Genomic DNA, 26,284 nt, shown 5'->3' with positions numbered 1-26,284 from the left:
TGAAAATGCTGTCTTGCACATGGAAGTCCTAATCAAATTCAGTATGAAGGCATTAAATGAAGTAGAACATAGCATTTCGCTGCTCAATTTAGAAGTATCCCAAATGTGTAAGGCAGTCCTCCAAATCCAAATGGCACTGGATGTCTTGACAACCCCACAAGGGGGCACCTGTGCCGTTATAAAAAGTGAATATTTTGCCTATATTCTTGACTACCGTCAAAATATTTCTGGCTTCCTATCCCAGCCACCAAATTAAATCCATGTCTGACCAACCCTAACTCTAAACGATTGGTTGAGCTCCCAGTCAGTACCAGGTTTCTTCACTACTTCAAAACCTTATTCATTGGGTTAAACATACTGCTTGTATTTCTACTTGTAGTTTGTTGTCTGTTTCGTTGTTTGTCTTCTGCATGCCAAAATATTTCACCTCTTGGAGCACATCTCGTCAAATGATTCTCTCCTCTCCAGGGGCTCTGTATAACTTAGCCTTGGACTCCACAGGTGAAGACTTCTGGTCCACTGAACTTCTACCTGTGCCTATGGCCCCATTTAGGGACACCACTACAACATTGTACAGCCAGAAGTATTTACAGAAGAGTGAACATCGTCCATATCCCCAAATATTTCCAGTCCAAATGGGTTCGAGGGGGTTATGTCGTGGATTGAGGCTGCTCCAGCTAGAAAAGCCCAAGGTGACCTGGCCTACATGCCAATCTATATGACCCGTTGGATTTTTTGTTGATATGAATTAGGGCTGTCCCATGGAGAGCATCCCAGGGCATACTAACCTACATGGTAATATATATGGGCAGATTCATATCTAAAGTTATATGACCGCACAATAACCAGACCCCATCTGCACTGAAGTCATTTAAAGACATTGAACATCATCATTTCTTTTTCCAGTAAAAACAAGTCATGTACCCAGTCCTTATAAAATTATCACTAACCCTCAACTGAGGGATGCAGCAGGAGCTCTGACTGCTCATGGGTCCCGTCCCCAGGGAGCAGCAGCAGCTCTTCACTGCCCATGGGTCCTGTCCCCATGCCATCCCGTACTATTCTCTAAATAAAAGAGCACCAATGCCAGACCTTGAGAGTCCAAGAAATCTTATATTTGAGTCTTCAGCTTGCCGAGCCCATATCAACAATTATACCATGGAAAAGAGAAAACGGTCACAGAAAATGGAAGGCACACGGAAATCACATCTGAATAATCCACAATGAAACAATTAAGTTTTAGTCATACTCTGAACGTTCGAAAGTCAGAGAAAGTCACATCCACAAAAACTGGAGCAAATGTCATACTTAGGCTAATTGGTAAAGGTGAGTTATCACACTGCTAACATCGGGCTCTGAAAACCTGTGTCAATGAAGTGTGCCAGGACAGCAGAGACAGAATTCTGACAAATCATCTGACATCACAGTGGAGAAGAAAAATAAACTGGCCTCATCTACACAGTGCCACATTTGGCCCAAGTAGCCTATTCAAGTCACATTCCACTCAACTGTAGGTTGCCAATGGAACATGAAAGGTGCCGGCCAGTGTCGTGGTGAACACTGCACATTGTGGTCAGCAGCCCCGGGCAGGCCATACGGAATCCTGGGGGTGAACCTCATCACAGCTGGTCCAGCCATTCTGGGGCAGGCGTCTGAGGTAGTGTAGAGGCAGATGTGAAGCAACGTCAGACAGTGTCAATCTTCCTCAGAAAGTACAGCAGCATCACCAGCAGATGTGAGCACAGCAATGAACATCTGCCAAAACAAAACCAATGAAAAGTTGCATAGGATAGAAAAACTGAACCTCAGAAAGAAAAAACATGCACGTAAGAACAATAGGATTTCTAGGAATTAGCTTAGACAAACAGGTGCAAGCAATGGAAACCGAAAACTAGCAAAGCTTTGGCGAAAGCAATTCCAGAAGACACAAGCAAACGGAAGGGTATTCCACGGTCTAGGAATGTAAGAACTAAAACAACTGAAACGGCCGTAAAGGATAAATCAATCTCTAGATTCCATGCAATCCCAGTCAAAGTTGCAGCAATCTTTCCCACAGAAATAGAAGAGAGAATCCTAAACTCTCTATACAGCAACAAGAACCCTGAATACCCAAAGGAATCTTGAGGAAAAAAGCAGGATGAACAAAGCAGGATGTAAAACACTTTCTGATTCCAACATGTAGGACGAAGAGCTAGGTACCGAAACATAGCCTGCTCCCAAAAACAGGCACACAGACCAATGGAACAGAATCCAGAGCCCAGAGGTCAACTCACCCATATATGAACAACTCATTTGCAACGAGGAAGGCAAGAGGAGACAGTGGAGAAAGGTGAGTCTCTAAAAGAAATGGTGCTGGGAAGCCTGCACAGCCACATGTAACACAATGAGAGTAGACCATGATGTTACACCAGGCACACACCCCACCTCGAAATGGATTAAACCCTTCAACTTAAGACTTGAATCCGCGAAACTTCTAGAATAAAACCCAGGGAGCTTGCTCTTTGCCATCTGGCGTAGCGGCCTATTTGGAAGAAGCATGTGTGACTAGTCAAGGTCAACAATGGAAACAAGAAACAAACGGGACTCCACCCAATGCAGTAGGTTCTGTCCAGCCAAGGAAACCATTGACTCAATGCAAGGACAGCACAACAGCAGGAAGAGAATATTTCAAACCGCACATCGGAGAAAGGCTGAATAGCCAAAAGATCCAATGACCTCACACGTGTCCACAAGAGAAAAAACAACAAGCCCATTAAAACCTGGGCAAAAGATGGAAACAGAGATTTACCCCAAGCAGACAGAAAGGTTGCCAAGAGCTTTATGAACTCATGTTCATCATCATTAAGTCTAAGGCCAATGCAAATCCAAACGGCAATGAGATAGCAGCTCACTGTGGTCAGAATGGCTATAAAGAACAAGACAGGAAACAACAAGTGTCGGAGGGGAGGTGGAGAGAAGGGAAGAGTTCTGCACCGCTGGTGGGAATGCAAACCGGTGAAGGCACTCGGCATAGCCTTGTGGAATTGCCTCAGAAACTTCAAAATACATCTACCATATGGTCCAGCTATTCCTCTGCGGCGTGTTTATCCAAAGAAATTGGGAACACTACTGCCTAGAGATCCGTGCAGTGCTGTGTTCACCACAGCCTTCCTCCCAATATGCAAGACATGGAAGTTCCTCTGGTGCCCATCAAGGGACCCATGGAGAAGGAAGGTGGGCTGTATCCACACAATGGCATAGCACTCAGCTGTAAGACAGGGTGCAGTCCAGCCATTTGTGACACCAGAATGGCTCCTGTGGGTATGAGGGGAACTGAAACAAACCCCTGGGAGAATGTCAAATACCATAGGATCTCACTTACAAGGATAAGATTAAAATAGGGACCAACGAGCATGTAGAACATGACATGGGATTGGTGGTTCCCAGAGGTAACGGGTGGCAGCGGACGGTGGGAGAAAGAGTTGTTTAGGCACAATGGTGTAGTGTGGGCCTGTAATTAGGCTTACAGTGGGGAAGATGATGTACCATACACAGAAGTCTAAATCTTTGAGGATGTAAATCTGAAAGCTATAGGATGTTATAATGAAGGGTTAGGGAAATCAATTCACCTAAAATCAAAACTCCATAAAGGCAAGCAGGTTTATGGCATAAAGATTGCAGGCTGAAAGAATTTAGAGAAGATGAACTTCAAAGGATTGATAATCACCTCCAAATGCTTAACGATGCTACAGAAAATTAGACCATTGCAAAGAGATGAAGAGGAACACAACCAACACAGCACGTTCTGTGCTAAACTCATGAGCCAACGGAAAATGTTACCGTCCACGATGTTTTTACTAATTACAATTAGGAATAATCAATGCAGGCCAACATCTTCCCAATTTCAGGCAAAAGGTTGGTCCAAAAGTCCAATTCAGGTCCGGCACTGTGGTGTAGCTGGTAAGTGCCCATGTTTCACTTGGGCGGCCTAGGCTTGGTAGGGTGGCATCACGGGTCCGGATCAGATTAGGAGCAGTAGGAAATATGGATTTCAAGGTATGGTGCCAACAGAGATCATGAAGAAGTAGAAATTGTGAGGATATCTCATGAATACACACCGGGAAATGAACCATGAGAATATTACAATCTATGAACGCATCAGGTACACTTCCCCACATGATGAAGGAAGTAAAACATGTGACCTGCCAAGGTGGAATTGCCAGACTACTATGAGATGACACGATCATTGCTCATCAGAGGATTGCCTGGGTAACTTCAACTTTGCAGGGACTCCAGGACTTTCTGTGGGGAAAGTCCACACATTTGGCCACATCCACAAAACTTAAGAGATAAATCCCAGGACGATCTTAAAGGGAAGAAACCATTGTCTAGAAGGAATGTAGTAGACCTTTCAAGGTTCGAGGAGAAAGTTAGAAACCGACAAGAAGTCCAGAAAAAGGAAAACTATCGCACCTGGAAAGGGAGTGTAGTCAGACTGGTATGAGATGGGTCTGAAACACTGTGTGCATGGAGGTTTTCAGCACAACTTAGAATTCTGAGGGTGTTTATGACATCATGGTGACCATGTCACCCAAGATGGTCCCAGGTTTCCATCCCGAGGATTTGCCTAGGCTAGGATATTCAAGTGAGAGATTCCCAGAAACAGCTTTTCCAAACAGAAACTGGGCACTGAAACTTGAAGAGATCCAACAGATGCGTATTCAAGGGATTAGAAAGGAATCACTGAAATGAAGCGATAATAGAGGGACAAGCACTCAGAGGAGAACATTGTCATCTACTCACGTAGATGTGGAGGCCATGCTGATTCAAGCTTGAAACTTGTTTTGAGAAAAGAGGCCGTACCTGGGGCTTATCAGACCTACATTGTCCTTCTGCCTTACCCATAACCCAAAGTCAAGAATGATTACTTGAGGACATTGAAGAGAAGAAGCGAGGCCACCTTTCTTAGGCCTCAGCAAACTTTGAAGACAAGTCTCCCTTTCCATAGCTCTCAAGTCACGGGGGACCACTGGGTACATGCCAATGTGTCAGCAGAGATCTCATTGAAGCCCGGAAAGAATGGCCCCCTGCCATGCTTGGGTATGTTGCTTGGTTTGGAAGGGCTCTAGAAGTGTGCTGAAAAGCACCTTTTCCAGAGGGCTTTGTTCCTTTGTGAAAGCTGCCCTCCCAGGCTAGAGTGTTCAGTTGGGATCAATGAGATTCTCTCCACCCTCTCTTGCCGTACAAGGAATATTGATTACGTGTTTCGATACCACACGTAAGGAGGTTTGCTGAAAATTAGAACATTACCATTATATTTAAAGAAAAATAAACTCGCCACAGCTGAGGAGGTAAGTCAAACACATAACAAAACCTGTAGAAACAAAGTAAGCCAGTATCTAGCCATAATCTAGTGGAAAGTTTAAGCATCAAGGGTGAAGTTTGAAACTTCCCAAATCCAGAATAGAGACAGAAGGTCTCTCACCTGGACAGAGGAATTCATCAGATTCATCTAATTTGTTTCAGAAGCATTGGGTTCCTGAAGGTGGTTGCCAGGACAACATCGTACCTGAAGTTTCTCATCTCACAATGTCAAACGAACCCAGATGACCACGCGTACTCAGTGCTCAGTTGCACCTAGACTAAGAGAGCAAAGACTGCTTCAAGTGACTGATGGAAATTCAAAGACGACACCCAGGAATCATGAAAGCACTCACACATCGGCCTACAGAACATATGGTGATTAAAGAAATACAAAATTCCTAACTTGGAATGAAGGAGAATGTACTGACAAGCACCTCGAAGGGATATACCTCAGAAAGACCATGACGATTAGACTATGGAAAAGAAAACAGGGTCCCAGAAAATGGAAGCCCAACAGAAATCACACCTGAATAATCCACAGTGCAATACGTCAGTCTTTAGACAGACTATGTTTGAACGTTGGAAAGACCGAGAAGGTCACAACCCCAAAACTTGCAATGAAGGTCAAACCTGGGCTAACTGGGAAGGGTGAGTTACGAGACTGCTCCAAGCGGGCTCTGAAACCCTGTGTCCATGAAGCTTTCCGGGACAGCAGAGACACAATTCTGACAAATCCTCTGATGTCACCGTGGACCAGAAAGAAAACCAGGCCTAGTCTACACAGGGCCAGATTTGGGCTTATGTAGCATATTTAATTCACATTTCACTCAAGAGCAGGTTGGCAATGGAACATGAAAGGGGCCAGCCCGTGTTGTAGCAGTGAAGTCCGTGCATTCTGGGTCGGAAGCCCACTTTAGGCCACGTGGATTCCTGGGGGTGAGCCTCCTCACCGTTGGCCCAGCCATTCTGGGGCAGGCATCCGAGGTAGTGCAGAGGCAGATGGGAAGCAACGTTAGACAGGGCCAATCTTCTTCAGCAAATACAGCTGCAGTGTCAGCACATGTGAGCACAGCCATAAACGTTTGCCAAAACAGAACCAATTAAAAGGTGCAAAGAACACAAATACTGAACCTCAAAAACAGAAGTATACCAGTAAGAAGAATAAGATATCTATGAATGACCTTAACCAAACGGGTGCATGCTATGTAACATGAAAGGGAAGAAAGCTTTTGGGAAATAAATTCCAGAAGAGAGAAGGAAACGGAAGGCTACACCGTGCTTTTGGAATGGAAGAACTAACACACTTGAAAAGTTCGTAACAGATAAAGCAATCTCTGGATTCCATGCAATCCCAGTCAAAGTTGTAGTAATTTTTCCCCCAGAAATAGAAGAGAGAATCCTAAAGTCTCTATCCAGGCATAAGGGACACTGAATAGCCAACGGAATCCTGAGGAAAATGAACAAAGCTGGACGTATCCCCCTTTCTGATTTCACCATACAGGACGAAGCACTAGGTACTGAAACAGCACAGTCTGGGCCCAAAAACAGGCACACAGACGAATAGAACACGATCAAGAGCGCAGAGGTCTACTCACGCAAATATGGACAGCTCATTTTCGACCAGAGGGACAAGAGAAGACAGCGGAGAAAGGAAAGTCTAGAGAAGAAATGTTTCTTGGAAGACTGCACAACCACAGGTAACAAAATGAGAGTAGGACATGATGTTAAACGAGGCACATGCCACCTCAAAATGGATTGAAGCCTTGAATGGAAGACTTGAGTCCGTGGAACTTCTAGAAGAAAGCCCAGGCAGCGTGCTCTTTACCATCTGGCTTAGCTGCCTATTTGGAAGAAGCATGTGTGACTGGGCAAGGGCAAGAAAGGAAACAAGAAACAAACGGGACTCTATCCAACGCAGAAGGTTCTGCCCAGCCAAGGAAACCATAAGTCAATGCAAAGACTGCACAGCAACTGGCAGTGGATGTTTTCAAACCACACATCAGAGAAGGGCTGAATAGCCAAACGATCCAATAACCTCACACGTCTCCACAAGAGGAAAAACAACAAACCCAGTAAAACCTGGGCAAAAGATGGAAACAGAGATTTCTCCCAAAGAGAGAAAGATGGGCAACAGCTGTATGAAAACATGTTCACCATCATAAATTCTCAGGCCAGTGCAAATCCAAACGGCAATGGGATAACAGCTCCCTGTGGTCAGAATGGCTATAAGGAACAAGACAGGAAACAAGTGTCAGAGAGGAGGTGGAGACAAGGGAAGCCTCCTGCACCACTGGTGGGAGTGTAAACCGGTGCAGCCAGTAGGAAAAGCAGTGTGGAATTGCCTCAGAAATTTCTACCATATGATCCAGCTATTCCTCGGCAGCTTGTCTATCCATAGAACTTGGAAACACTAATGCATAGAGATCCGTGCACCACTGTGTTCACCACAGCCTTACTCCCGAGATACAAGACTTGTAAGCCGCCGTGGTGCCCATCAAGGGACGAATGGAGAAGGAAGATGGGCTATATCCACACAATGGCATAGCACTCAGCTGTAGGAATGGATGCAGTCCAGTCATTTGTGACCTCCAGAATGGCTCCTGAGGGTATGAGGGGAATTGAAACAAGCCCAGGGAGAAGGTCAAATACCATGCGATCTAAGTTACAAAGAGATATAGAAAAAAAGGACAAACAAACTGGAATCACGTGAGATGGAACCAGTGGTTCCCAGAGGGAATGGGAGCCTGGGCCCGGAGGGAGACATAGTTGAATAGGCACAAGTGTGTGGTGAGGGCCTGTAATTAGGCTTATGGTGGTGAAGATGATGTACCATACACAGAACTTTAAATCTGTGAGGATGTAAATGTGAAAGATATAGGATGTTATAATGCAGGGTTACGGCCACCAATTCACATAAAATCAAAACTCCAAAAAGGGGTGCAGATTTACGGCCTAAAGCTTTGGAGGCTGAAACAGATTAGAGAAGATGAACTTCCAAGGATTGGTAATCACCTCAAAATGCTTAATGATGCTACAGAAATGTAGACCTTTGCAAAGAGATGAAGAGGAATACTAGGAAGAGAACATGTTCCGTGCTAAACTCATGAACCAATGGAAAATGCTACCTTCCATGTTGTTACTACTGATTCCCTTCAGGCATGAGCCAAGCAGGCCAATATCTTCCCAAGTTCAGGCCAAAGTTCGGTCCAAAAGTCCAATTCAGGGCCTGCCCTGTATTGCAGCAGGTAAGTGCCCACGTTCCGCCTCGGTGGCCGGGGCTTCATTGGCTAGCATCACGTGTGTGGATCAGATTACTAGCATTAGGAAATCCAGATTTCATGGTCTCGTGGGCACAGAGATCATAAAGAAGTAGAAAGTATGAGATGACCTTATGAATACTCACCAGAAAAAGAACCATGAGAATATTACAATCTATGAACGCATAAGGAACAATTCCCCAAATGATGAAGGAAACAAAACATGTGAGATGCCAAGGTGGAATTGTCACGCCGCTAGGAGATCACACGATCATTGTGCATCAGGGGATTGCCTGGACAGCATCAACTTCTTACGGACTTCAGGACATTCTCTAAGGAAAGTCCACCCATTTGGCCATATCCACAAAAGATAAGAGATAAAACCAGGGATGATCTTTAAGGGAAGAAACCAGTGTCTAGAGGGAATATAGTAGACCTTTCAAAGTTCGAGGAGAAAGTTAGAAACTGACAAGAAATCCAGAACAAGCAAAACTATCCTACCTGGAAAGGGGGAATAGTCAGACTGGTATGAGATGGGTCTGAACCACTGCGTGCATGGAGGTTTTCAGGACAACTTAGAATTCTGAGGGTGTTTAAGACATCACGGTGAACATGTCACCCAAGATGGCCGCATGTTTCCAGTCCTAGCATTGGACTAGGCTAGGATAGTCAAGTGAGAGATACCCAGAAACAGCTTTTACAAACAGAAACCAGGCACAGAATCTTGAAGAGACCAAAGAGACGCTGATTGAAGGGATAAGAAAGGAATCATTGTGATGATACGTCATGATTTCTTTGTTTTCCTCAGGATTCCTTTGGTTCTTCAGGGTCTTTTGTTGCTGCAGATAAACATTAGGATTCCCTCTTCTATTTCTGTGGGAAAGATTGCTGCAACGTTGACTGGGATTGCATGGAATCCAGAGATTGCTTTATCCAGTACGGACGTTTCAAATGTGTTAGTTCTTCCATTCCAAGAGCACTGAATGCCCTACCAGTTCCTTGTGTCTTGTGGAATTTCTTTCCTCAAACCTTTGCTATTTCTCGGTTTACATAGCTTTCACCTGTTTGGCTCAGGTTATTCCTAGATACCTTAATCTTCTAAAGCATGCTTTTATTTTTTTTTTTGAGGGTAAGTTTTTCTATCATTTGTAAGTTTTAATTGCTTTTGTTTAGGCAGAAGTTTATCGCTGTGCTCACACCTGTTGGCAATGCTCCTGTATTTCCTGATGAAGAGGGCCCTGTCTAACGTCTCTTCCCATCTGCCTCTACACTACCTCGGACGCCTGTCCCAGAATGGCTGGACCAGCCGTGAGGAGGTTCACGCCAGGATTCTATGCGGCCACTGCTGGCTGCCGACCCAGAGCGCATGGACTTCACCGCTGCACCACTGGCCGGCCCCTTTCATGTTCCATTGACAGCCTGCAGTTGAATGGAAGGTGACTTGAGTATGCTACTTGAGCCCAACTTTGGCCCTGTGTAGATGAGGCCAGCTTGTTTATCTGGTCCAGTGTGATGTCAGAGGATCTGTCAGAATTGTGTCTCTGCTGTCCCGGCCAGCTTCATGGACACCGGCTTTCATAGCCCGCTTGGAGGAAACTCGTAACTCACCCTTCCCAGGTAGCCCAGCTTTGACCTTCGCTGCGGTTTTGGGGTTGTGAATTTCTCGTACTTTCAAACATTCCAGCAGAGTCTGTCTAATGAATGACATATTTCATAGTGGATTATTCAGGTGTGATTTCAGTTTGCCTTCCATTTCGGGGACCTTGGTTTCATTTCCATAGTCTAATCATCATGGTCTTTCTCAGCTATCTCCCTTACATATGCTTATGAAGCCGTTCTCCTTCATGTCGTTATTAATTTTGTATTTTTTTAATCACCATATTTTCTGTAGGCCGAGGTGTGAGTCCTTTCGTGAATGTTGGGTGTTGTCTTGGAATTTCCATCTGTCACTTGAAGGAATCTCTGCTATCCTAGCCTAGGCCAAACTGAGCACTGAGAACACCAGGTCCTCTTGGATGGTTTGACATTCGGAGATCAGAAACTCTAGATTCATGGGTGTCCTGGCAACCACCTTCACGGAAATGATGTTTCCGAGACAAATTAGACAAATCTGATGAACTCCTCTCTCCAGGCAACAGATTTTTCTGTCTCTTTTCTGGATTTGGGAAGTTTCAAACTTGAGCCCTGATCCTTGAACATTCCTCTAGCTTACGTCCAGATACTGGCTTGCTTTATTTCTATAGGGTTTATTTGTTTGATTTACATCCTCAGATCTGGCATGTGTAGTTTTCTTTAAATGTCACTGTAATGTTTAATTTTCCACCAACTCCTTACATAAGGTGTCAAAACACATAGTCAATACTCCTTCTAGGGTCAGAGATATGGGGAGAGAACTTCATTAGAGTCCAATGGAGCAATCTAGCCTGGGAGGGCAGCCTTCACAAAGGAACGAAGCCCTCTGGAAAAGGGTGCATTTCAGCACACTTCTGGAGCCCTTCCAAACAAGGAGACATACCCCAAGCATGACAGGTGCCCACGCCTTCAGGCCTTCAAAGAGTGCTCTTGTGAGACATAACCGTCTACCCAGTGGGCCCCCGTGATGCCAGAGTTATGGAAAGGGAGACTTCTCCTCAAAGAATGCTAGGGGCCCAGGAAAGGAGTCATGGATTCTCCTCTTTGATGTCCTGAAGACTTCATTCTTGACTTTGGATTAAGATTAAGTCAGAAGGACAATGTCGGTCTGATAAGCCCCAAGTCTGGCCTCTTGTTTCCAATCAAGTTTCAAGCTTGAATCAGCATGGTCTCCCTATCTACTTGAGTAGATGACAATGTTCCCCTCTTGGTGCTTGTCCCTCTATTATCGCTTCTTCCCAATGATTCCTTTCTTATCCCTTGGATCATAGTCTCTTTGATCTCTTCAAGATTCTGTGCCCGGTTTCTGTTTGTAACAGCTGTGTCTGGGTATCTCTCACTTGAATATCCTAGCCTAGTCCAACGCTCCGACTGGAAATATGCAGCGATCTTGGGTGACATGTTCACCGTGATATCATAAACACCCTCAAAGTTACAAGTTGTCCTGACAACCTCCCTGCACACCATGTTTCAGAGCCATCTCATACAAGTCTGACCACGCACCTTTTCCAGGCAGGATAGTTTTCCTTTTTCTGGATTTCTTGTCGGTTTCCAACTTTATCCTCCAACTTTGAAAGGTGTACTACATTCTCTCTAGACACCGGTTTCTTTCCTTTAAGATTATCCTAGGTCATCTCTCATAATTTGTGGCTATGACCAAATGGGTGGACCTTCCCCATAGAAAGTCCTGGAGTACTTCCCAAGTTGAGGTTGCCCAGGCAATCCTCTGATGCGCATTGATCGTTTCATCTCATAGCAGTCTCACAAGTCCACCTTGGCAGGTTACAAGTTTTCCTTCCTTCTTCATTTGGCAAGTGTACCAGCTGCGTTCACACATTGTAGTACCCTCATGTTTCTTTTTCTGGTTCATATTGCTAACACATCCTCACAATTTCTACTTCTTTGTGGTCTCTGTCCGCACCACACCATGAAATCTACATTTCCGATTGCTACTAATCTGATCCTCACCCCTGATGCGAACCAGTGAAGCCCGGGCCGCCCAAGCAGAACGTGGGCACTTACCCCCTACACCACATGGCCGGCCCTGAATTGGACTTTTGGGCCAATCATTGGCCTGAACTTGGGAAGATGTTATCCTCCTTTGATTATGGGTAAATGGAATTACTAGCAACATCATGGACGGGAACATTTTCCGTTGGTGCGTGAGATTAGCACGGAACATGTTCTCTTGGTAGTATTCCTCATCATCTCGTTGCAATGGTTTACCTTTCTGTAGCACTATTAAGCATTTGGAGGTGATTGTCAATACTTGGAAGTTCTTCTCTCATCTCTTTCAGACTCCAAAGCTTTATGCCGTAAATCCGCACGCCTTTCTGGATTTTGGATTTTATGTTAGTTTATTGCTGTAACCCTGTGTTATAACATCCTGTAGCTTTCAGATTTACACCCCCAGAGATTTAGACTTCTGTGTAGGTTATATCATCCTCCCCTCCGGAAGCCTCATTACAGGCCTGAACCACATGCTTGTGGCTAATCTTCTCTTTCACCCTCCCTCCGCCCCCCAGTCCCCTTGGGAGCCACCAATCCACTGTCCCATGGTACCTGTACATTAGCCCATGTTTTTCTGTGCTCTTTGTAAGTGAGAACCTACGGGATTTGACTTTCTCCCTGTGACTGGTTTCATTTCCCATAATACCCTCAGGAGCCATTCTGGAGGTCACAAAGGGCTGGATTACACCCTTACTTATAGCTGAGTAGTATGCCCTTGTGTCGCTATAGCCCATCTTCCTTCTCCATTGGTCCCTTGATGGGCACCAGGGCAGCTTCCAAGTCTTGGATATCAGGAGCAAGGCTGTGGTGAACACAGCAGTGCAGGGATCTCTATGCATTGGTGTTTCCAAGTTATTTGGATAACTACACCACCGAGGAAGAGCTGGATCATATAGAAGATGGAATCTTAAATTTCTGAGGCAAGTCCACACTGCTTTGTGGAGTGGCAGCATTGGTTTACACTACCACCAGCCGTGCTGGAGGCTTCACTTCTCTCCACCTCCTCTCAGACACTTGTTTCCTGGCTTGTTACTTAGGGCCATTGTGACCACAGTAAGCTGCTATCTCATTGAAGTTTGGATTTGCACTGGCATGGGACTTCCTGATGAGGAACATGTTTTCATACAGCCTATTGGCCATCTTTCTATCCTCTGGGGAGAAATCTCTGTTTGCATCTTCTGCCCAGGTTTTAGTGGGCTTGTTGCGTTTCTCTTTTGGAGACGTATGAGGTCATTGGATCTTTTGGCTCTTAACCCCTTGTCTGATGTGTGTTTTGAAAACATCCTCTCCCAGTTGTTGTGCTGACTTTGCACTGAGTCGATGGTTTCCTTGTCTGGGCAGAAGCTTCTGCAGTGTATGAAGTCCCGTTTGTTTCTTGCTTCCTTTGTTGCCCTTGACTAGTCAAACATGCTTCTTCCAAATAGGTGGCTAAGCCAGATGGCAAAGAGCAAGCTGCCTGGGTTGTCTCCCAGAAGTTGCACGGTTTCAAGTATTCCATTCAAGGCTTTAATCCATTTCGGGGTGGTCTGTGTGCCTGGTGTAACATCATGGTCTACTCTCATTGTGTTACATGTGGCTGTGCAGTCTTCCATGCACCGTTGCTTGTCGAGACTCTCCTTTCTCCGCTGTCTCCTCTTGGTTCCCTTGTCGAAAATGGGTTGTCCATATGTACGTAAGTTGACCTCTGGGCTCTCGATTCTGTTCCATGTGTCTGTGTGCCTGTTTTTGGACTGAGACTGTGCCATTTCGGTTCGTTGCGCTCCGTCCTACATGAGGAAATCAGACAGTGTGATATGTCATGCTTTGTTCGTTTTCCTCAGGATTCCTTTGGGTATTCAGATTCCTTTGCTGCTGGATAGAGGCTTTACTATCCTCTCTCTATTTCTGTGAGAAACATTGCTGCAACTTGGACTGGGATTGCATGGAATCCACAGATTGCTTTATGGGGTATGGAGGTTTCAAGTGTATTAGTTCTTCCATTCGAAGAGCATGAAATAGCCTTCCGTTTCCTTAGGTCTTCTGGAATTTCTTTCCGCAGAGATTTGCCAGGTTTTAGTTTACATAGCTTGCATCTGTTTGGCGAAGCATAGTCTTAGATATCTTATTTCTCCTACTGGCATGCTTCCCTTTTTGAGGTTCATTATTTCTATTCCTTGCACCTTTTAATTGGTTCTGTTTTGGCAAACGTTTATTGCTATGCTCACATCTGCTGACAATGCTGCTGTACTTGCTGAGGATGAGTGGCACTGTCTAACGTCGTTTCCCAACTGCCTCTACACTACCTCGGACGCCTGCCCCAGATGGCTGTAACAACCATGAGGAGGATCACCCCAGGATTCCACGCTCCCGACCGCGGCCGGCCGACCAAGAACACGTGGACTTCACCCCTGCAACACTGGCCGGCCCTTTACATGTTCCATTGCCAACCTGCAGTTGAGTGGAATGTGACTTGAATATGCTACTTGAGCCCAACTCTGGCCCTGTGTCGACTAGGCCAGGTTGTTTTTCTGGTGCACTGTGATGTCAGAGGATTTGTCAGAATTTTGTCTCTGCTGTCCAGGCAAGCTTCATGGACACACGGTTTCAGAGCCCGTTTGGAGCAGTCTGAGAACTCACCCTTCCCAGTTAGCCCAGGTTTGACCTTCACTGCAGGTTTTGGGGTTGTCACTTTCTCAGACTTTCCAACATTCAAGCAGAGTCTGTCTAAAGACTGACATCTTTCACTGTGGATTATTGAGGTGTGATTTCTGTTGGCCTTCCATTTTCTGGGACCATGTTTTCTTTTCCATAGTCTAATTGTCATGGTCTTTCTGAGCTATCTCCCTTTGACATGTTTATGATTGCATTCTCCTTCATTCCAAGTTAGGAATTTTGTATTTCTTTAATCACTGTATGTTCTGTAGGCTGGTGTGTGAGTGCTTTTGTGATTGTTGGGTGTTATCTTTGAATTTCTATTGGTAACTTGAAGTAATCTTTGCTATGCTAGCCTAGGTGCAACTGAGCACTGAGTACATGTGGTCATCTTGGTTCGTTTGACATTGTGAGATGAGAAACTCCATGTTGTCCTGGCAACCACCTTCAAGGACGCAAGGGTTTCGAGACAAATTAGATGAATCTGATGAATTCCTGTCTCCAGGGGAGAGATCCTTCCATCCCTTTTCTGGATTTGGGTGGTTTCGTACTTCACCCCTCATCCCTGAACGCTCCACTAGATTACATGTAGATCGTTTCTTACTTTATTTCTACAGGGTTTTTTATTTGTTTGATTTACATCCTCAGCTGTGGCATGTTTATTTTTCTTTAAATATAATGGAAATGTTCTACTTTTCAGCCAACCTCCTTACATGTAGTTTGAAACACATAATCAATACTCCATCTAAGATAAGAGATGTGGGAGAGAATCTCATTGATCCCAACTGAGCACTCTAGCCTGGGAGGGCAGCCATCACCAAGGAATGAAGCCCTCTGGAAAAGGGTGCTTTTTAGCACACATCTAGAGACTTTCCAAAGCAAGAAACATAGCCAACCATGGCAGAGATCCATTCCTTCCAGGCTTCAATGAGATCTCTTGAGACACATTGGCATGTACCCAGTGGACCCCTGTGAAGCCAGAGCTATGGAAAGAGAGACTTGTCTTCAAGATGCTAGGGGCCTAGAAAAGGAGGTCTGGATTCTTCTCTTCAATGTCCTCAAGTGATCATTCTTGACTTTGGATTATGAATAAGGCAGAAGGACAAGGTAGGTCTGATAAGCCCCAGGTCCGGCCTCTTTTTTCTAAACAAGTTTCAAGCTTGAATCAGCACAGTCTCCCCATCTACTTGAGTAGATGACACTGTTCTCCTCTCAGTGCTTGCCCCTCTAGTATCGCTTCTTCCCAATGATTCCTTTCTCAACTCTTGAATCAGCGTCTCTTTGATCTATTCAAGATTCTGTGTCAGGATTCTGTTTGGAAAAGCTGTTTCTGGGTAACTGTCACTTGAATATACTGTCCTAGGCCTATCCTCGGGCTGGAAACCTCAGCCGACTTGGGTGACATGGTCACCATGATGTCATAAACACACTCAGAATTCTAAGTTCTCCTGACAAACTCCATGCACACAGTGTCTCAGAGTGATCTCATACCAGTCTGACTACTCTCCCTTTCCAGGTAGGACAGTTTTCCTTTTTCTGGACTTGTCGGTTTCTAACTTTATCCTCGAACCTTGAAAGGTCTACTACATTCCTTCTAGACACTGGTTTCTTTCTTTTAAGATCGTTCTGGGATTTATCTCTTATCATTTGTGGATGTGGCCAAATGTGTGGACTTTCCCCAGAGAAAGTCCCGGAGTCCCTGCCATCTTTATGTTCCCAGCAATCCTCTGATGCACAATGATCGTGTCATCTCAGAGCACTCTGGCAATTCCACCTTGGCTGGTCACATGTTTTACTTCCTTCATCATGTGGGGAAGTGTACCTGATGCGTTCATAGATTGTGATATTCTCATGGTTCTTTTTATGGTGTGTATTCATAACGTATCCTCACAATTTCTACATCTTCATGATCTCTGTCTGCATCATACCTTGAAATCTATATTTCCAAATGCTCCTAATCTGATCCGGACCTGTGATGCCGGCCAGCTAAGCCCAGGCCACCCAAGCAGAACATGGGCTCTTACCCGCTACACCACTGGGCCGACCCTGAATAGGACTTTTGAACCAACCTTTGTACTGAACTTTGGAAGATGTTGGCCTGCTTTGATTATTCGTAAAGGTTATTAGTAGTAACATCATAGACAGCTACATTTTCCGTTCTCTCATGAGCTTAGCATGGAACGTGTTCTCTTGGTAGTGTTCCTCTTCATCTCTTTGCAATGGTCTACCTTTCTGTAGCATCATTAAGCATTTGAAGGTGATTATCAATCCATGGAAGCCCATCTTCTCTAAACTCTTTCAGCCTGCAATCTTTATGCCATAAACCTGCTTGCCTTTATGGAGTTTTGATTTTATGTGAACTGGTTTCCATAACCCTGCATTATAACATCCTATAACTTTCAGATTTACATCCTCATAGATTTAGACTTCTGTGTATGCTATGTCATCTTGACCACTCTAAGCTTAATTACAGGCCCACACCACACACTTGTGCCTAATCAACTGTTTCTCCCTCCGTCCCCTGCCACCCATTACCTCTGGGAACCACCAATCCTCTGTCACATGCTACCGGTTTGTTGCTCCCTGTTTTAACCTTCTCCTTGTAAGTGAGATCCTATGGTATGTGACTTTCTCCCTGGGGATTGTCTCAGTTACCTTCATGCACTCAGTAGCCATTCTGGTGTCACAAATAGGTGGACTGCACACTTTCTTACAGCTGAGTGCTATGCCATTGTGTGGATATAGCCCATCGTCCTTCTCCAAGAGCCCTTGATGGGCACCAGGGAGGATTCCAAGTCTTGGATATTGGGAGTAAGGCTGTGGTGAACAAAGCAGTGCAGGGATCTCCATGCCTTAGTGATTCCAAGGTCTTTGGATAAACACGCCGGAGAGGAATAGCTGGATCATATGGTAGATGGATTCTGAAATATTTGAGGTAATGTCACATAGCTTTACGTAGTGCCTGCACTGGTTTACACTCCCACAAGCTCTGCAGGACTCTTCCCTTCTCTCCACCTCCTCTCCAACACTTGTTGTTTCCTGTCTTGTTCCTTGTAGCCATTCTGACCACAGTGAGCTGTTATCTCATTGCCGTTTCTATTTGCATTGGCCTTAGACTTAATGGTGATGAACATGTCTTTATATAGTTATTTCCAAACCTTCTATCTTCTTGGGGTAAATTTCTGTTTCCATCTTTTGCCCAGGTTTTAATGGGCTTGTTGTTTTTTCTCTTGTGGAGACGTGTGTGGTCATTGGATGTTTTGGCTATTCAGCCCTTCTCCAACGTGTGGTTTGAAACATCCTCTCCCTGTTGTTGTGCTGTCTTTGCATTGAGTAGATGGTTTCCTTGGCTGGACAGTAGGTTCTGCATTGGATGGAATCCCATTTGTTTCTTGTTTCATTTGTTGCCCTTGCCCAGTCACACATGCTTCTTCCAAATAGGCGGCTAAGCCATATGGTAAAGAGCAGGCTGCCTGCGTTTCCTCCAGGAAGTTTCACGGTTTTAAGACTTCCGTTGAAGGCTTTAATCCATTTCGAGATGGTGTGTGTGCCTGGTGTAACATCATGTTCTACTCTCATTGTGTTACATGTGGCTCTGCAGTCTACCCAGCACTGTTTCTGTTAGTCTCTCCTTTCTCCACTGTCTCCTCTTGCCTTCCTCGTTGCAAATGTGCTGTCCATATATGTGTGAGTTGAACTCTGGGCTCTGGATTCTGTTCCGTTGGTCTGTTTGCCTGTTTTTGAGGCCAAACTGTGCCGTTTCGGTACCTAGCACTTCGTCCTACATGTTGAAATCACAAAGTGTGATCCGTCCCGCTTTGCTTGTTTCCCTCAGGATTCCTTTGGGTATTCAGCGTCCCTTTTCACTTTATAGAGACCTTAGGATTCTCTCTTCTATTTCTGTGGGAAAGATTCTGCAACTTTGACTGGGATTGCATGGAATCCAGAGATTGCTTTATCCATTACGGAAGTATCAAGTGTTTTAGTTCTTACATTCCTAGAGCACGGAATACCCTTCCGTTTGCTTGTGTCTTCTGGAATTTCTTTCCACAAAGCTTTGCTAGCTTTCGGTTTCCATAGCTTGCAGCTGTTTGGCTAAGCTTATTACTAGAAATCTTTTTGTTCTTACTGGCATTTTTTTTTTTTTTGAGGTTCAGTTTTTCTGTTCTTTGCAACTGTTCATTGATTTTGTTTTGGCATATGTTTATGTGTGTGCTCACATCTGCAGGCGATGCTGCTGTCTTTTCTGAGGAAGAGTGATGCTGTCTGACATCACTTCCCAGCTGCCTCAACACTACCTTGGACGCCTGCCGGAAAATGGCTGGACCAGCAGTGAGGAGGTACACACCCAGGATACCACGTGTCCGGCCCCGGGCTGCCGACCCAGAACATGCGGACATCACCACTGCGCCACTGGTGGCGCCTTTCATGTCCATTGGCAACCTGCAGTTGAGTGGAATGTGACTTGAATATGCTACTTGAGCCCAACTCTGGCGCTGTGTAGATGAGCCGAGTTTGTTTTTCTTCTCCACTGTGATGTCAGAGGATTTGCCAGAATTGTGTCTCTGCTATTCCAGCAAACTTCATCGACACAGGTTTTCAGAGCCTGATTTTAGCAGTCTTGTAACTCACCCTTCCCAGTTAACCTAGGTTTGACCTTCGATGCAGTTTTTGGAGTTGTGACTTTCTCTGATTTTAGAACGTTCAGAGTATGTCCAAAATTGACGTCTTTCATTGTGCATTATTCAGGTGGGATTTCTGTGTGCCTTCCATTTTCTTGAACCGTTTTTTCTTTTCCATGGTATAATCGTTGATAGGGGCTCGGCGAGCTGAAGACTCGAATGAAAGATTGCTTGGACTCTCAAGATCCTGCATTGGTGCTCTTTTATTTAGAGAATAGTACGGGATAGCATGGGGACAGGACCCATGTGCAGTCACAGCTCCTGCTGTTGCGCTGATTTAAGGGTAATGGCGAATTTTATAAGGCATGGGCACATGACTTACTTTTACTGGAAAAAGAAATGATGATGTAAAATATCTTTAAATTATTTCAGTGCAGAATGTGTCTGGTTATTGTGCGGTCATATAACTTTAGATACAAATCTGGCAATATAGATCAGCATGTACGTGATGATGCCCTGGGCTTCTCTCCCTGGCTTCTCAGCCCTAATTCATACCATAAAGAAATCCACCTGGTCACATAGTTTGGCATGTAGGCCAGGTCACCTTTGGTTTCTCTAGCTGGGGCCGGCCTAATCCACATCATAAACCCCCCCTGAACCCATTTGGACCGGAAATCTTTGGGGATATGGACGATGGTCTGTCTTCTGTGACTACTTATGGCTGTACAAGGTCATAGAGCTGTCCCTAAATGGGACCATAGGCACAGGTAGGAAGTTCAGTGGACCGTAAGGCTTCACCCATGGTGTTCAAGGCTGACAAGGTATACAGAGCCTCTGGAGACAAGAGAATCATTTGACGAGAGGTGGTCCACGAGGTGAAACATTTTTGACATGCAGAAGACAAACAACGAAACAGATAAATTATCATAGGAAATACAAGCAGTATGTTTAACCCAATGAATAAGGTTTTGAAGTAGTACAGAAAACTGATCCGGACTAGGAGTTCAACGAATCGTTTAGACTTAGGGTTGATAAGACATGGATTTAGTTTGGTGGTGGGGATAGGAAGCCATAAATATTTTGATGGTAGTCAAGAATATGACACAACATTCAGTTTTTATAATGGCACAGTGCTGCTCTTGTGCTGCTGTCAAGACATCCAGATCCATTTGGATTTGGAGGACTGCCTTTCACATTTGGGATACTTCTAAATTGAGCAGTGAAGTGCTATATTGAGTGTCATGTAATGCCTTCATAATAAATTTGTTTAGGACTTCCATGTGCAAGACGACATTTTGGATTCCTAATGAGGGAAGGAAAATTGCGGAAAGATGGTCACACCAGTGGAAGACACAGCTGGTTCAGTGTTGCTGCAAGTTGGGTAGGTTAGAAGGAGGAGATATAGTAGATCTCATTGTACCTTGCATCCAGACAAAGCCTAGGGTGCATCATCCAATCCATCCCGGTGGCAGCCAAGGCTGTAAATTGGAGCCACATAGCCACTGAGCACAATTAGGGGCTAACCAATGTGTGCGGGGCCATCTATACCAGTCAGTCCCAAACCAATCAGTATTTTTTTAAGCCTATGATATGAGAACACATATAATAGCAAATTTTTCCCATCGGTCAGGTGTTAATAGGCGATGTATCACAAGCGTGATTGGTTTGTTCCCAACAGAGAGTGACCTTTGACTGAGTTGACCACGAGTAGGAGTGAACCAAATATATTCATCCCAAATTTGATATTGTCCATCCTATGCATATCGATAAGTTGGGGACTTTACATTTGGAACTTGTTTAGGATCCACCTATGTCAAGGCAAATGTAGTTAGTATTTGGGCAGTAGTATTGAAGGAAAATGTTTGATGATGTCCAGGGAACTCCCAGGTGTCAGACATAGATGGCAACAAATAGACATTACGATTAGTAATAGATGAATCTTGCCAAAGAAAACAGCTAGAATCTAGTATCCAGGAATGCCTATTATAGCTTCTACAGAAACATAATTTTTGTCTCTTAAATCACCCTCATTTTTACAAAAGATAGCCAAATTAGGATTAACTGGTTTTCAAATAAAGTGCAGTTTCAAGACAACTATCTCCAATTATTTACATATCAGCAGCAAGAATAGTAATTGCTCATACAGGCTTTTTAAAATCTGCTTTGCTAGAATTTTTTCTGACGAATCTCAGCTTGAACTGTGAAGGCCTCTCGAGGCCAGAAAAGCCAAGCCAAGGACTTGTCATCAGATTTGGCCTGCAGTACTTACAGATTTGAGTGGAGTTCTCCTTGAGTTCCCCCAAAATATTCGGAGGTTCCTTATACCTGGCAGATAAGCAAGCTTCCTTACTTACCGGGTGAGATTGCCAGAATCTCTGTAAACAAGGTACCAGGCCCATGTTTCCAAGTGGCTGAATTCCAGAAAGTGCAAACTCTCTTCCGGAAATGCTGTCTTGTCATATCTGATCCTGTATGTTTCAAATATGACATTCCAGTCAAAGCCTTGGTAGTATAACCAATGTGTCCTGTTATAAGGAGAACAGATTCTTATGGAACTTATACAAATATTGCCACCAATAACTATACTCAGTCACAAAGTGTTTCCAATTCCGGAGGGATAAGATAGGGAGAAAAAGATAAAAGTTTCAGTTTTGCTCATAAAGGTATAATTTCACCAAATTGCTGTAAGTCATAGTTAGCATAAGAGAAAAGAGAAAAAGATTTCCCTCATTATGAGAAAACAAAACAACACATCAAAACTCAACAATATTTCAAACAGAAGTCCTAAAAAATTATAATCATCCTCATCAGTTCACACAGTCCTGTATAATCAAGTCTTGAGCTGAATCTTCTGTCAGCAGATAGAGGAGCTTAGTTTCTGTTAGAATTCTGCAGTTTCTTACTCAGTTTAGTTTTACAATCTAAAAGTTTATCAGAAATCTGTAGATTAGATCCTCTGTGTCAGAATCCTTTCCAGAAATTTCTCGGAAGATGAAACATATTTGCTAAAGAAAAAAGCAGCAGAGTAAAACAAGAACTAACTGCAAATTTGCAAAGGAATCAAAAGGGCAATTGACAAAGAAACTTGGCTACTCCTGTGACATATAGCACTTCCAGATAATAAGTGGACTTATGACTGATAACCATCACAGATCAGAATTCTAGGAATGCTATATAATTTTAAGACATCTATATTAATAACATTTACCCATCTAATACCACCTAAGAAGATCTATCATCACTTATTTCCCAATGTTTCCCAGGTAATTTAATAGACCAAATAAGCCTAATTAGTTTAGTATTTTCTTCCTTATAAGAAGAGAGAGCAAATTTCTTTGAGAAGTCTCAGGGGCCCTCTGAAAATCCTCACAGTAATCATTCTTCTGTCTGCCATGTGAAAAGATAGCCTTCATTCAGGATTTGAATATTTTTGAGGGAGAAGCTTGTTAAAACATATCAAAAGTTTTTAAAATGCTTCTTCAAATAGGAAACAATACTCTCTGTGAAACAATGCTCAGGTATCTATTCAAAGTGATAACAGAAAGAGTCAAAAATATTAAGACTGACCTCAGTCATTATTTTCACAAAACAGATTTATCTCTTAGGTAGACTTACTCAAAGGAACAGCTTTCATTACCTCCTTATCAAGAGCAGATCAAAGGTTCAAGAACATTTATCCTTTTAAAGAAAACCAAATTTGAATTTCTGCACCTACTTATTTTTAACATTCAAACTCATTCACTTAATTGAACTTACTTTAGTCTACATGACCAGGCATAAAACTCCTTTCAGAATTTCTCCTTCACAAACCTTCTAAAACTTTCTTTTTTGGTTTCAGATTTTGTCCCAAACTCTTTCTTTTTTCCTTTCTAGTACATTAGGACGAATTTATCTTTCTTAACCCATCAAGCAAAAATATTTCCATTCTTTATACCTTTTTTTACTGAAAGCGTAGACTTTAATTTCCTTGAATATGAGCTCTTTTCCTTAGTAAGTTCCAGTAGCTTTAATTCCATAGGTTAATTAGAACTTTTAACCCTTAACAGACGTAGTAAACACTAAAAAGGCAAACAGTTATGAATCAACTTTTATATCAGCATTCTAAACACTTCATAACTTTAGAAACACGCCACTTTACAATAAAACACAAGGCATGCTTTTTATACGCCCAAACGCTTTTAGCCTCTTCAATAAGAAGCCAAAAGTAGATAACTTAGATATGTTTATTAATAATGTTTCGGTGTTACATCCAATCCAAAAACAACCCAGATATTCAGATTTTTATCATTTAACTTAACTTGGCAATACTCAAGATTGTTACCAAAAAGAATTTTGAAGCTGTTTTTTTCCAACAAGTATACTGACCATAAAAGTTATTGTACTCATTTTTATGAGTTTTATGTATTTAAACCACTTGTTTCCAACAATTATGTTCAGATTACCTACAGAAACCTCATGAGGCATTAGACAAAACTGGTCATCATTTAAAGCTATTATTTTGTTGACAAATTTAACAGACAACGTGAACTTATATGACTAGAAAACCCACGCTGAATGCCTGCATGCTATGCAAATAACAACAACTCTGACAAAATGACTATTTTCAATCCTTAATCCACATCAATCTTCTTTTTCTTTCTCAGCTATCTCTCATAGGTATGCTTATCAGTCCATTCTCCTTCATTCCAAGTTATTAATTTTGTATTTCTTTAATCACCATATGTTCTGTAGGCCGATGCATGATTGCTTTTGTGATTGTTATGTATTGTCTTTGAATTCCCCTTGTTCACTAGAAGGAATCTTTGCCTAGATCCAACTGAGCACTGGGAACACATCGTCATCTTGGTTGGTTTGACATTCTGAGATCAGAAACTCCAAATGCTAGGTTGTCCAGGCAACCAACTTATGGACATAATGTTTCTGAGACAAATTAGACAAACCTGATGAATTCTTCTCTCCAGGTAAGATATTTTCATGTCTCTTTTCTGAATTTGGGAAGGCTCGAACTTGATCATTAGAGCAGATTACGTCTAAGGACTGCTTTACTTTAATTCTGTAAGGATTGTTAGTTGTTTGATTTACATCCTCAGCTCTGGCATGTTTATTTTTCTTTAAATATAAGTGTAATGTTTCAATTTTCATCCAACTTCCTCACATATGTTTTCAAAACACATAATCAATACTCTTCCAAAAAGGCATGCAGATTTGCACCACGAAGCTTTTGAGGCTGAAAGACGTTAGAGAAGATGAACTTCCAAGGATTGTGAATCTCCTCCAAATGCTTAATGATGATACACAAAGGTAGACCATAGCAAATAGATTAAGAGGAATACAACGAAGAGAACGTGTTCCGTGTTAAGCTCATGAAGCAAGGGAAAATGTTACCATGAGTGAGGTTACTACTAATTACCTTCACGAATAGTCACAGCAGGGCAGCTTCTTCCCACGTTCAGGCAACAGATTGGTCCAAAAGTAAAATTCAGGTCCAGCCATGTGTTCTGGTGTGTAAGTGCCCACGTTCCTAGTGGACGACCTGGGATTCATGGATTCAATTCATGGGTGCTGATCAGATTAGTAACATTAGGAAAGATAGATTTCATGGTATGGTGCAGACAGAGATCATAAATAAATGGAAATTGTGAGCATACCTTATAGATACGCACAAGGAAATAAACATGAAAATATTGCAGTCTATGACACATCTGGTACACTTCTCTAAATACAAAATGAAGGAAGTGATGTGACCTGCATAGGTGGAATTGTCGGACTGCACGAGATGACGTGATCATTGCACATCAGAGGATTGGCTGGGCAACTTCAACTTGGGAGGGACTCCAGGACTTTCTCTGGGGAAAGTCTACACATTTGACCATATCCACAAAATGTAACAGCTAAAACCCAGGATAAACTTAAAGCAAAGAAACTAGTGTCTAGAGAGATTGTACTAGACATTTAAAAGTTCAAGGATAAAGTTAGAAACCGACAAGAAATCTAGGAACTGGAAAACTATTCTAGCTGGAAAGCGTGAGTCGTCAGACTGGTATGAGATCGCTCTGAAATGCTGTGTGCATGGAAGATGCCAGGACAACTGAGAAGTTTGAGGGTGTTTATGACATCACAGTGAACATGTCACCCAAGATGGCCTCATGTTAATAGTCCGAGGATTGTCTTAGGCTACTGATACTCAAGGGAGAGAGACCCAGAAGAGAATTGAAAAACAGACACCAGGCATTAAAACTTGAAGAGATAGAATAGACGCTGATTAAAGGGATAAGAAAGAAGTCATTGTGAAGATACAATAATGGAGGGACAATCACTGAGTGGAGACCACTGTGATCTACTCAAGTATAGGGGGAGGCCATGGAGATTCAAGCTTGCAACTTGATTTGAAACCAGAGGCTGGACTTGGGTCTTATCAGGCCTACAATTTCCTTCTGCGTTAATCATCATCCAAAATCAAGAGTGATCTCCAGAGGACATTGTAGAGAATGATTGATGCTTCCTTTCCTATGCCACTAGCATTCATTGAAGAGAAGTATCACTTTCCATAGCTCTGGCATTATGGAGCTCCAAAGGGTACATGCTAATGTGTCACAAGATATCTCTTTGAACCCTTGAAGGAATGGACCCCGTCATGCTTTGCGTATGTCTCATTGTTTGGCAGGGCTTCAGAAATGTGCTGAGAAGCACCCTTTTCCAGAGGGCTTCCTTGCTTTGTGAGGGCCACCGTAACAGGCTAGTGTGCTCAGTTTGGCTCCAATGAAATTCTATCCCCGTATCTCTTGGAGT

The sequence above is a fragment of the Equus asinus genome, chromosome 1, assembly GCF_041296235.1.
Source record: "Equus asinus isolate D_3611 breed Donkey chromosome 1, EquAss-T2T_v2, whole genome shotgun sequence".
Taxonomy (NCBI): Eukaryota; Metazoa; Chordata; class Mammalia; order Perissodactyla; family Equidae; genus Equus; species Equus asinus.
Note: the sequence above shows the minus strand (reverse complement) of the source record.